We start from the raw sequence: 10,957 nt of genomic DNA on the forward strand, positions 1-10,957 counted from the left end.
GTCTCATTTTCTAGCGCAGAAACATCTTTCTACACAATCGTCCATTTATGGCAGCTTAGAATGGTTTTGTTTTGCTATTATTATTGCAGAATATGCACAACCTCATTTAGAGACCATCCCAAAAATGGGATTTATTTTATAAATAAGTCACAACAACCAAACTTTTCAAGGCTCTGTTGAAAACTGTATATGAAATTCTTAGTTCTAATAGCCTAACAACCTAATTTGGTAGGTAAAAATTTTCACTTTTAAAGTGAAACAAAAGAAGCAAAGAATTAAATGGACAGCAGCTCTTTAACAGGAGTAGAGAAGGAGAAATAGAATTAAGCCAATGCAGGGAAAATGCTTTACCACACGTTACATGTATTGGGGACTTCTCAGAAAGCTCCTTTATACTCTTAATCTGACATTGAATATTCAATTACCAGATACAGTGATACATGACAGGTTGTTTGCAAGTTCTCATGACTTTGATTTAACAGGAAAACCTTTTCTACTTGCTGTCAGTGCCTTTTATTTCTAAGTTATTTATCACTTTCCCTGCATTTTTTAATGTCCTTAAATATGAAACTGGTTTTCAGAAAAGCTAAATTATTGGCTTTCTTGTGTTATTGAGTTATATTCCTGTGAACCAAATACATCAAGAATTTACTTATTTGGTCCTGAATAACCATCTGTACTCCAGGAGATAGTGAGGGACAGGAAGGCCTGGCGTGCGGCTGTCCATGGGGTTGCAAAGAGTTGGACACGACTTAGCAACTGAAAACAGCAACAACAGCCATCTGTACTGGACCAGGAAGTTTCAAGTACCAATATCTAAAATTATCTGTCTTGAAAGACTATTGATTTTGCCTTGTAACTTTCCTGGTGGTTTTATCCCTGTTCATTCAGTTCATTTGGTATTGATATTAGAAAAACTCCAAATAAGCAGTTATTTGAAATCAGCAGAATTATAAGTTAATGGTTATAGATAATAATAGAATGATCTAGTAAGAGAATTCATTCCAATGTGATTAGATAGAAGCTTTTAACTTGGTAATCATTTTATATGCTAATTACATTTCATCTTTCCATTAGTATCTACCCCTTCTCCAGAAAGTAGACATACTGTCTTTGCTTAGGAACTCAGTCCTTCATGATTTCACATTTCTATTTTTGGTAAGCCACAAATAATTTATAAAACACTTGTTATCTGAGCATAACACAGAATTATTCTTTTGTTAAACAGTCATAGCTGGACCAGAACTAGGGAGAGGCAGAGGAGAGATGCCTAGGGTATAAGATTTAAAAAGGCAAAAGTTGGAAGTCTGAATTTTAAGGCTGACCCCATGCTCACATGACCCTGAGAGTATCTTCTTAAACTCAACACTAGGAAATCTCTCTTGCCTCACACTAGTTCTAAGCCCTGATTCAGTTCAGTTCAGTTCAGTTCAGTTGCTCAGTCCTGTCCGACTCTTTGTGACCCCATGAATGGCAGCACGCTAGGCCTCTCTGTCCATCACCAACTCCCGGAGTTCACCCAAACTCATGTGCATCGAGTCGGTGATGCCATCCAGCCATCTCATCCTCTGTCGTCCCCTTCTCCTCCTGTCCCCAATCCCTCCCAGCATCAGAATCTTTTCCAATGAGTCAACTCTTCACATGAGGTGCCCAAAGTATTGGAGTTTCGGCCTCAGCATCAGTCCTTCCAATGAACACCCAGGACTGATCTCCTTTAGGATGGACTGGTTGGATCTCCTTGCAGTCCAAGGGACTCAGTCTTCTCCAACACCACAGTTCAAAAGCATCAATTCTTCAGCACTCAGCTTTCTTCACAGTCCAACTCTCACGTCCATACATGACCACTGGAGAAACCATAGCCTTGACTAGACAGACCTTTGTTGGCAAAGTAATATCTCTGCTTTTTAATATGCTATCTAGGTTGGTCATAACTTTCCTTCCAAGGAGTAAGCATCCTTTAATTTCATGGCTGCAATCACTGTCTACAGTGATTTTGGAGCCCCCCAAAATAAAGTCTGCCACTGTTTCCACTGTTTCCCCATCTATTTGCCATGAAGTGATGGGATCAGATGCCATGATCTTAGTTTTCTGAATGTTGAGCTTTAAGCCAACTTTTTCACTCTCCTCTTTCACTTTCATCAAGAGGCTTTTTAGTTCCTCTTCACTTTCTGCCATAATGGTGGTATCATCTGCATATCTGAGGTTATTGATATTTCTCCTGGCAATCTTGATTCCAGTTTGTGCTTCCTTCAGCCCAGCATTTCTCATGATGTACTCTGCATAGAAGTTAAATAAGCAGGATGACAATATATAGCCTTGACATGCTCCTTTTCCTATTTGGAACCAGTCTGTTGTTCCATGTCCAGTTCTAACTGTTGCTTCCTGACCTAATTGCAAGCCCCTAATTGTGTTTTTTGCTGTTTTGATAAATCCAAAATGGCTTTCTAAATAGAATATAGCTTTGTTTTTAATATATACTATATATATATATTTTATATACACTTTTTAATATCTATGTAAATACTGTAATCTGAATTTAGAAGAGTATATTTTCAAGAATTTCCAGATTCATTGATATAGAGCTAATTATACCAGCACCAAAACCCAGATTCCTTTACGATTCTTCACCTGGGGTATTACAAACACTTTCAGGGCAGGGCTCATATCTTACTCATTTTATGGTCTAGTACCTTTTTCAGTGTCTTGTCTGGTCCAGAGACAGTTCTAACAGATGGTAAATGCTTGAATGAATCTTGAATAAACAGTGAAAAATCCATCTATATTATAAGAATTTGACTTCCAAAACTCTTTTATGTGCTTTCCTCAGGCGAAAATTGTTTGATTCCAGAAGAACCACTAAAAATAAAAATATATTGAAACTACTCAGTTGATTGTTTGTTTTGGTATATTAAAATGTCTGTTACTTCAGTACATGATCAATCTAAAGAATACACTTTTTTTTTTTTTTGTCAAGTTTTATTGTTTTAGTTTGTCACTAAAATCAGTCATTGAGTGTTTGAATCCTCCCTCCCAGAACTTATACTATATCAATCAACATTATTTGTTGTTGATTGATAACTGCTGTGTGCCCACACTGTTTTTGATGTTGTGGGGAAAGTGAGACTAATTCAATTGAATAAAGATTTATTGAGTGATTATTCTGTATAAGGTGAAAGGGATACAAATATGGCCTTTGTCCAGAAACTCATATAAATAAAACAGTCTTCAATGTCAAAAAATAATATTAGGAGAGAAAGACATGTTTCCAGGCACCATGTAAGTCCAGCCATGATAATTAATATAATACCAAACACTTCAAAGTGAAGTGAAGTCGCTCAGTCATGTCCGACCCTTTGCAACCCCATGGACTGTAGCCTACCAGCCTCCTTCCATGGGATTCTCCAGGCAAGAGTACTGGAGTGGGTTGCCAGTTCCTTCTCCAGGGGATCTTCCCGACCCAGGAATCAAACCCAGGTCTCCCTCATTCCAGGCAGACACTTTAACCTCGGTGCCACCAGGGAAACACTTTAAAGGGAGAACTTAATTCTGATAAGAACGAGTCCATGGAGAACATGACTTTGTACACAGCCCTTAAAAAATCAACAGACTTCTCATAGGCTGGAGAGAAAACTAAGAAACAGTGGGGTCCTGGAAGTATGACAGTGTAAGGCAGAGGTCCCCAGCCTCCCAGATCAAATAGCCAATGATCTGAGGTGGAGCTGATATAATAATAATAGAAATAAAGCACACAATAAATGTAATGCACTTGAATCATCCTGAAACCATTCCCCCTGCCTCAGTCTGTGCAAAAATTTTCTTCCACAAAACCAGACCCCAGTGCCAAAAAGGTTGGGAACTGCAGATGCAAAGTGTGGAAGAGGAGCTTTGAGCAATTGGTATGTTGGCATGTGAAGCTCAGGCTAGAAAGAATAGGCGGGGAAGATGGCAAACAACTCTGATATCCCTACTGAGGAGTTTGGAGGTTATTCTGAAGCAAATTGAAAGTTTTTGAGGATTTGGGTGTCACCAGCGGAGAAGGCAATGGCACCCCACTCCAGTACTCTTGCCTGGCAAATCCCATGGATGGAGGAGCCTTGTGGGCTGCAGTTCATGGGGTTGCTAAGAGTCGGACACAACTGAGCGACTTCACTTTAACTTTTCACTTTCCTGCATTGGAGAAGGAAATGGCAACCCACTCCAGTGTTCTTGCCTGGAGAATCTCAGGAACAGGGGAGCCTGATGGCCTGCCGTCTATGGGGTTGCACAGAGTCGGACACGACTGAAGTGACTTAGCAGCAGCAGCATATACTAATGAAATGAAGTAAAAGTGAGATAGATATTGATATATATACACACATATATTAATACATATATGAACAATATATACAGCTTGACAGGAGAACTGGGCTAAGTGCTGAACCTTGAAAAGCATTATAGTTATGGGGTATCTGAGATGTTGACATTTAAGACAAAATTCTTGTCTTTGAGGAGCTTAGCGTGTGCTTAGGGGGCTGGAAAAGAAAGCTAATATATGTAAAATTATTAAGAGATACATTTATGTAGCTTTATATCTTGAGAAAGGAGATTGGGGTAGGTTGGAGTTATATGAGCTAGCTGATGAAATAGAACACACGTGAAACTAGTTTAGAAACAATATGTAAACAGTTCATGAGTGATCAACTGAACCAGTCTTTAACAAGCTCATTTAAATCAAATGTGGTTTATGTAAGTACTGCTCTTCTATTTGGACTGCATTTTGTGGTTTAAATCCTTATCAAGCTATTGTAGATTACATAGGGATTTAAAAACAGCTAAGAACACTATTTGCTTTGTCGTAAATATGACAGATTTTTTCCAATGAAAAAAGAAATTTCATAAAGTCAAATTACATTATCTGTATAAGTCCTTCTGCTATTTCAAAATGGAAAGCAAGGAGCTTAAAATCATAAAGCAATGCTCAAAGCAATGCTTTAATACACTATCAGATTATGTTATTAAACTGTTTTTTTAAGTTTGTTTGAAAAACTGTTGTGGACTTCCTTCTGAGGCTCCAGGCTCTGATTACATATCACACAGGATAAGCAGATAAAACTGTAAATGAACTAAAAGCAACAGTGTCTGGAAGGGGATTAAAGGCCAAATACCCTTGTTTTGTTAAATCAGCCAATTTTTTTATTAGTGTCTTTTATCCATGGAAAGAGTGCTAAATTCTGTTTTTTTTTTTTTAATAGCTTTATTGAGTTATAATTCACATACCATATCATCTACCCACTTAAAGTGTACAATTCAATGGATTTTGGCATACTTACAGAGTTGTTCAATCATTGCCACAGTGAATTTTATATTATCACGCCCCCAAAGAACTCCCATGCCCATTAGCAATAACTCCCTAGGCCTCTGCTCCCCTCCCCCCACCCAATGACTACCACCATCCTCTCTTCCTAAGCAACAACTAATCTTTCTGTCTCTGTAGATTTACCTATTCTGGACATTTCATATAAATGAAATATAATACATGGTCTTTTGTTCTTGACTTTCTTGATTTAATATTTTCAAGGTTCATCCATGTTATAGCATGTATTAGTATGCCATTCCTTTTTATGGCCAAATAATATTCTGGTGTTTGAAAATACATTTTGTTTATCCAATCATCAGCTAGTGGATATGTGGATTATCCATTTTTTGACTATTTTGAACAAACTGCAGCTAACATTTTGTCCAAGTTTTTGTGAGAAAGGTTTTATATCTTTCTCTTGGGTGTGTACCTAGAAGGGGATTGCTGGGTCATATGGCAAATCCGTTTACATTTCTTGAGGAACTCCAAATTGTTTTTCGAAGTGCTTCACCATTTTACATTCCCACCAGGAATCTATGAGGATTCCAATCTCTCCAACATTCTCACCAACACTTATTATTGTCTGCCTTTTTGATTACTACCAGTGGATATGAAGTGGTATCTGGTTGTGCTTTTCATTTGTATTTCCCTAATTACTAATGATGTTGAGCAATTTTTTACTAACTCTATTTTGAAAGAGTACACTTACACTGTTCAGAAAGCTTACTTAACTGGTTGTTGTAAAATGTGTTAGTTAAGCATAAGTAAAATAGTCAGTTTTATAGACTGTGGCTTTGACTTGCTAGAAGATGATGATGTTTAGTAAAGACAGGTGTAAAATGTTAGTCCAATGAGAATTACTTGAATTAATAACAAGATAAATTTTAAATGCATAACAGCATTCCAAGTACCATAAAGTGGTTATATGCAACTCAGGTAACACAGACTTCCTGCCTCAGTTTGCAAAAAGGAAGCAAAATGATCTTCATAATTATATGTTGGAAAGGAAGACTTGAGATAGGAAGACAGGAAGTTTTCAAATACTGTGGTCGATAACAGCAGGTCATATTGAATAAGCAATGCAATTTATAAAAATGGCCAAAGAAGTTGATGTGAATATATAAATGTAAATCTTTATCCAATTTTTTAACAACAATTTTTAAACTCTAAAATTGCAGCATGCTATTTAAGATATTTTGTGAAGGCTAGATAATGAAATAAATAACTTACTTGGGTCCTGTTTAGTCTTAAATCCTCTAATTATATAATTCCTGGTTAACATCCAGGTTTTTTTTTTAATACATAATAAAAGCACAGTGTTTTAAACAGTTCAGCTATTCACTTGTCATAAGAATAGATAATCAGCCAAGAAACTTATCTTTTTGTTTTGAAGCTGTTGACATTTATATAAGAACTCTTTACTTATCCCAGTTTATGTCCTAGTAATTTATTCATATGTATTAAAATTTTTAACAAGTTTGTGACAAAGAACAGGTGAGATGAGTCAGGAGTCATGAGAAGGTCAGCATAAAGTTCTTTTTGTCACCATATGAAATCCCCAGACAAGAGGAAACAGATGGCTTTGGTTACATTACCCTTGCTGTGCCAAATAAACAATTGAGGAAAATGTTAAATATCCTTTTGCTACATGTCTGTGTCTAGGCTAGGAATGGTGTTTGACATTAACAATGCTGGCTTTTCCAGCTGTTCAATATTTGGTGGCAGAAACTTGAAAATTTTTTAACACATAGTATGAAAAAGTTCATTTGAGTCCTCATTGGTTGACTTAGTTTATTCATTCAGGAGACATTTACTGGATGTTAATTATATGTAAGACACTGTGCTGGGCAAGGGAAGGGGCTTGGATTCCTTAGGGAGGTCTTCGGGGACCAGGTAGCATTTAAAGTAGATTTTAAACAGCTATGTTTTTTCCAGTAGTCATGTACAAATGTGAGAGTTGGACCATAAAGAAGACTGAATGCCAAAGAATTGATGCTTTTGAATTGTTGTGCTAGAAGAGACTCTTAAGAGTCCCTTGGATGGCAAGGAGATCAAACCAATCAATCCTAAAGGAAATCAACTTTGAATATTCATTGGAAGGACTGATGCTGAAGCTGAAGTTCCAATACTTTGGCCACCTGATGCTAAGAACTGACTCATTGGAAAAGACCCTGATCCTAGGAAAGATTGAGTGCAGGAGAAGGAGGCGACAGAGTTTGAGATGGTTGGCTAGCATCAGTGATTCAATGGACATGAATTTGAGCCAACTCTGGGAGACAGTGGAAGACAGAGGAGCCTGATGTGCTACAGTCCGTGGGATCTCGGAGTCAGACATGACTCAGCAACCGAACAACAACAATTGGGATACTGATAATAGATAAAAGCTCAGGGTGACAATGATATCTTAAGGAAAAAAAATCAAAGTTGGTTGTGAGTAAAAGTTTCCACTCAAAGAAGAGGTGAATAGCATTCATACATCCAAGAAACATTTAAATGTCCACAAAAGTTCAGGCAATAAACAGAGCAGTTCAAAAGCAGTCAAAAAGAGAGATAGCTGCCTTTTAGGAAGTTAAAATACATCATCTGGGAAATAAGATGGTATGGGCAGAGACAGTGTCCAAGTTGGAGGCTGACAGAGGAGGAGTATGGCCCCATTAAAGCTGAGCCCTTGGCATCCAGACACATTCAAGGGAGCAATTAAACAAAGACATATTGGAAGACTTTGAATCTTTTCTGTAGTCTCACAGAAGTGTCAAAAGGGGAGTCTTATTTTCAGTGTGTATTTCCAAGTTAATAGTTATTATAAAAGGAGGGAATTCTTAAGCTAAAATGTTAATGGAATGTCAGTTAAATTGTGGGATATTTTCCTTCTCTCTATCCCAAGATTCATTAATATGGTAGTAAATGTATTAAATACATTTTAATACGTAAGAATAATACATAAGAATAATCCAGGTATGTAAGAATAATCCAATGGTGGGGGTCAATTGGGAGACTGGGATTGACATATATACAGTACTATGTATAAAATATATAACCAAGGAGAATCAACTGTATAGTTCAGGGAACTCTACTCACTTGGTGCCCTAAATGGGAATGAAATCCAAAATGGTGGGGATATATGTATACCATGTATACGTGTAGCTGATTCACTTTGCTCTGCGGCAGAAACTAACACAGCATTGTGCAACCACACTCCAATTAAAAACAACAACAACAAGCAAAACCAAACCAAAAAATAATCCCGCCAGTGGGTGGAAGATTGCAACGAGAAATTTCTGGAAGACAGAAAAAAGTCAGCTGGTCAGAATAGATGACAGATGGTATGATATATACTTCGGAATGAGTTGAAACTGTGTATTTGTGTGCATGTGTGTATAATTAAGTAAGCTGAAACCAAATTGTATTATTAGCATGAGGCAAGCCAAAAGGTATACAAGAGATCAAATGGAAGCCCAGTTACACTACTTGGTTCTGCAGTGAACGATATTTATGTATCACGATGATGGGCTTCACCAGTGGTTCAGTGGGTAAAGAATCTGCCTGCAATGCAGAAGACACAGGAGTCGTGGGTTCAGTCCCTGGGTCAGGAAGATCCCCCAGAAGGGGAAATGGCAACCCCTCTGGTATTCTTGCCTGAAGAATCCATGGACAGAAGAGCCTGGTGGGCTATAGTCCAAAGGTTCGAAAAGAGTCGGACATGACCAAGCAACTAAGCACATAGGCACGATGATGTTAACAGTGGTGATGATTTCATCCAAGTCGGTTTTATAACACTATTAAGGAATGGAACAGAGGAGGATGTGAGAGAGGATGGTTAAATCAGTTCCCTGCTGAAAAGCCTCCCATGGGTTCCAATTGCACTTAGAGTGAAATCCTCACCATGGTTTAAAAATCCTCACCTCCTCTGGTCTCTGTCTGCCTCCCTGAACCCACAGCCTCTCTCTCCAGCTCTTGAACCATTGTTCAGTGACACTGGCCTTCTTTCTCTTCCTTGAACAGGTCAAGGTCTTTCCCTCCTCAGAGCCTTTGCCCTTGATCTTCCCTGTGTGTAAAATATTCTTTTGTTGGAGAATATGTTGATCCCTGTTACCCATTCTCTTCTCCCACAGGAATAGAATTTTAGCTCAGCACATGGCTGCCCAGAATAGAATCCACATTTCAAGTTTCTCTTGCAGCTAGCTGTGTCTCTGTGACTAAGTTCTGGCAAAAAGAATGTGAGCAGAAGAGATGGGAAATTTCTGAGTTGTGTCTTTACAGAGAAAGGATGTACCCTGATCTTTCTTCCACCTTGCCATGTAGAACACAAATGTAGTGAAAATATCTTGGACCTTACAGATGAAAAGCAAGAAAACAGAAGGAGCCTGGACCCCTGACTACCCTTAGGCTACGATATAAGTCAAACACTAATCTTCACTTGTTTAAGCTGTTGTCATAGGGTCTGTTACATGCACCTTACCCAGATCCTAATTAATACCATTCTTTCTTACTCTAGATCTTCAGAATACAGGCTCACCTCAAATGTCATTTCAGATGAACATTTCCTTTTTTAAAAATGTTTATTTAATTTTTGCTGCGCTGAGTCTCTGTTGCTGTACTTGGGCTTTCTCTAGTTGTGGTGAGTGGGGGCTACTCGTTGCAGAGAAAGGGCTTCTCATTGCAGTGGCTTGCTTCTCTTGCTGCAGAGCACTGGGGCAGGCCTCAGCGGTGCATGGGCTTAGTTGCCCCACGGCACATGGGAGATGCATGGAATATTCCTGGACCAGGGACTGAACCCATGTCCCTGCATTGGCAGGCGGATTCTTAACCACGGGACCATCAGGGAAGTCCTACTTATTTGCTTTTTGATTGCCATTCTCCTAGAATTAAGTTTCACGAATATAATAATCTTATCTGTTTTGCTCATTGTCTGCAACGGTGTCTGGCATGTAGTAGTGAGTAACATGTCTGAGCTGAATTATTGACTCGATCACAACAGATAAAATAAACCAATGCAAAGTGGCATACCCATATTATTTGGAAATATAGAGATCAGTTAGGAAAAACAACAGCTGAAACAGCCCTAAGTGGCTCCTTCTTGGTACCAGATCTGCAGGGTGGACAGCTGGCACAGGGTGCTATTGGTTTTGTTATTTTTTATTATAAACCCTTTAATACTATCTAATTTTTTTAACTGTGCATTTATCACTTTGGAAAAGATCAAATTTAAAAACAAAATACTGTATGGTCATCACAGTGGTAGAAGAATGTTTAATAACATGGAAATATGAAAATAAAAAGAGTAGGTTGCATAACATATCAATATGTAGAGCTAGATCTATTTCTGTATATATATATATGAAGCACATATGCATAAAAAAGATGCTGTGCTATAGTCAATGCATATGGTGAATTCCTAACTTTAGATAAAAATGGATATTCAAGTTTTATTAATAGAATCCACCTTTTCCTGATTAACAATGTTGAATGAATATTTAAAGACTTTAGGTTTGAAAAGACACCGTGTTATCTTCCTTCCTATGAGTCCTACAGGCCACTTAATGAGCTGTTTCTTGAGAAGGTTTACCCTTACCTAAGAGCAGTGAGGATCCACTGGGGTGTGTTAAGCAGAGAAGGTGGGAT

This window comes from Bos mutus, chromosome 26, assembly GCF_027580195.1.
Source record: "Bos mutus isolate GX-2022 chromosome 26, NWIPB_WYAK_1.1, whole genome shotgun sequence".
Classification (NCBI taxonomy): domain Eukaryota; kingdom Metazoa; phylum Chordata; class Mammalia; order Artiodactyla; family Bovidae; genus Bos; species Bos mutus.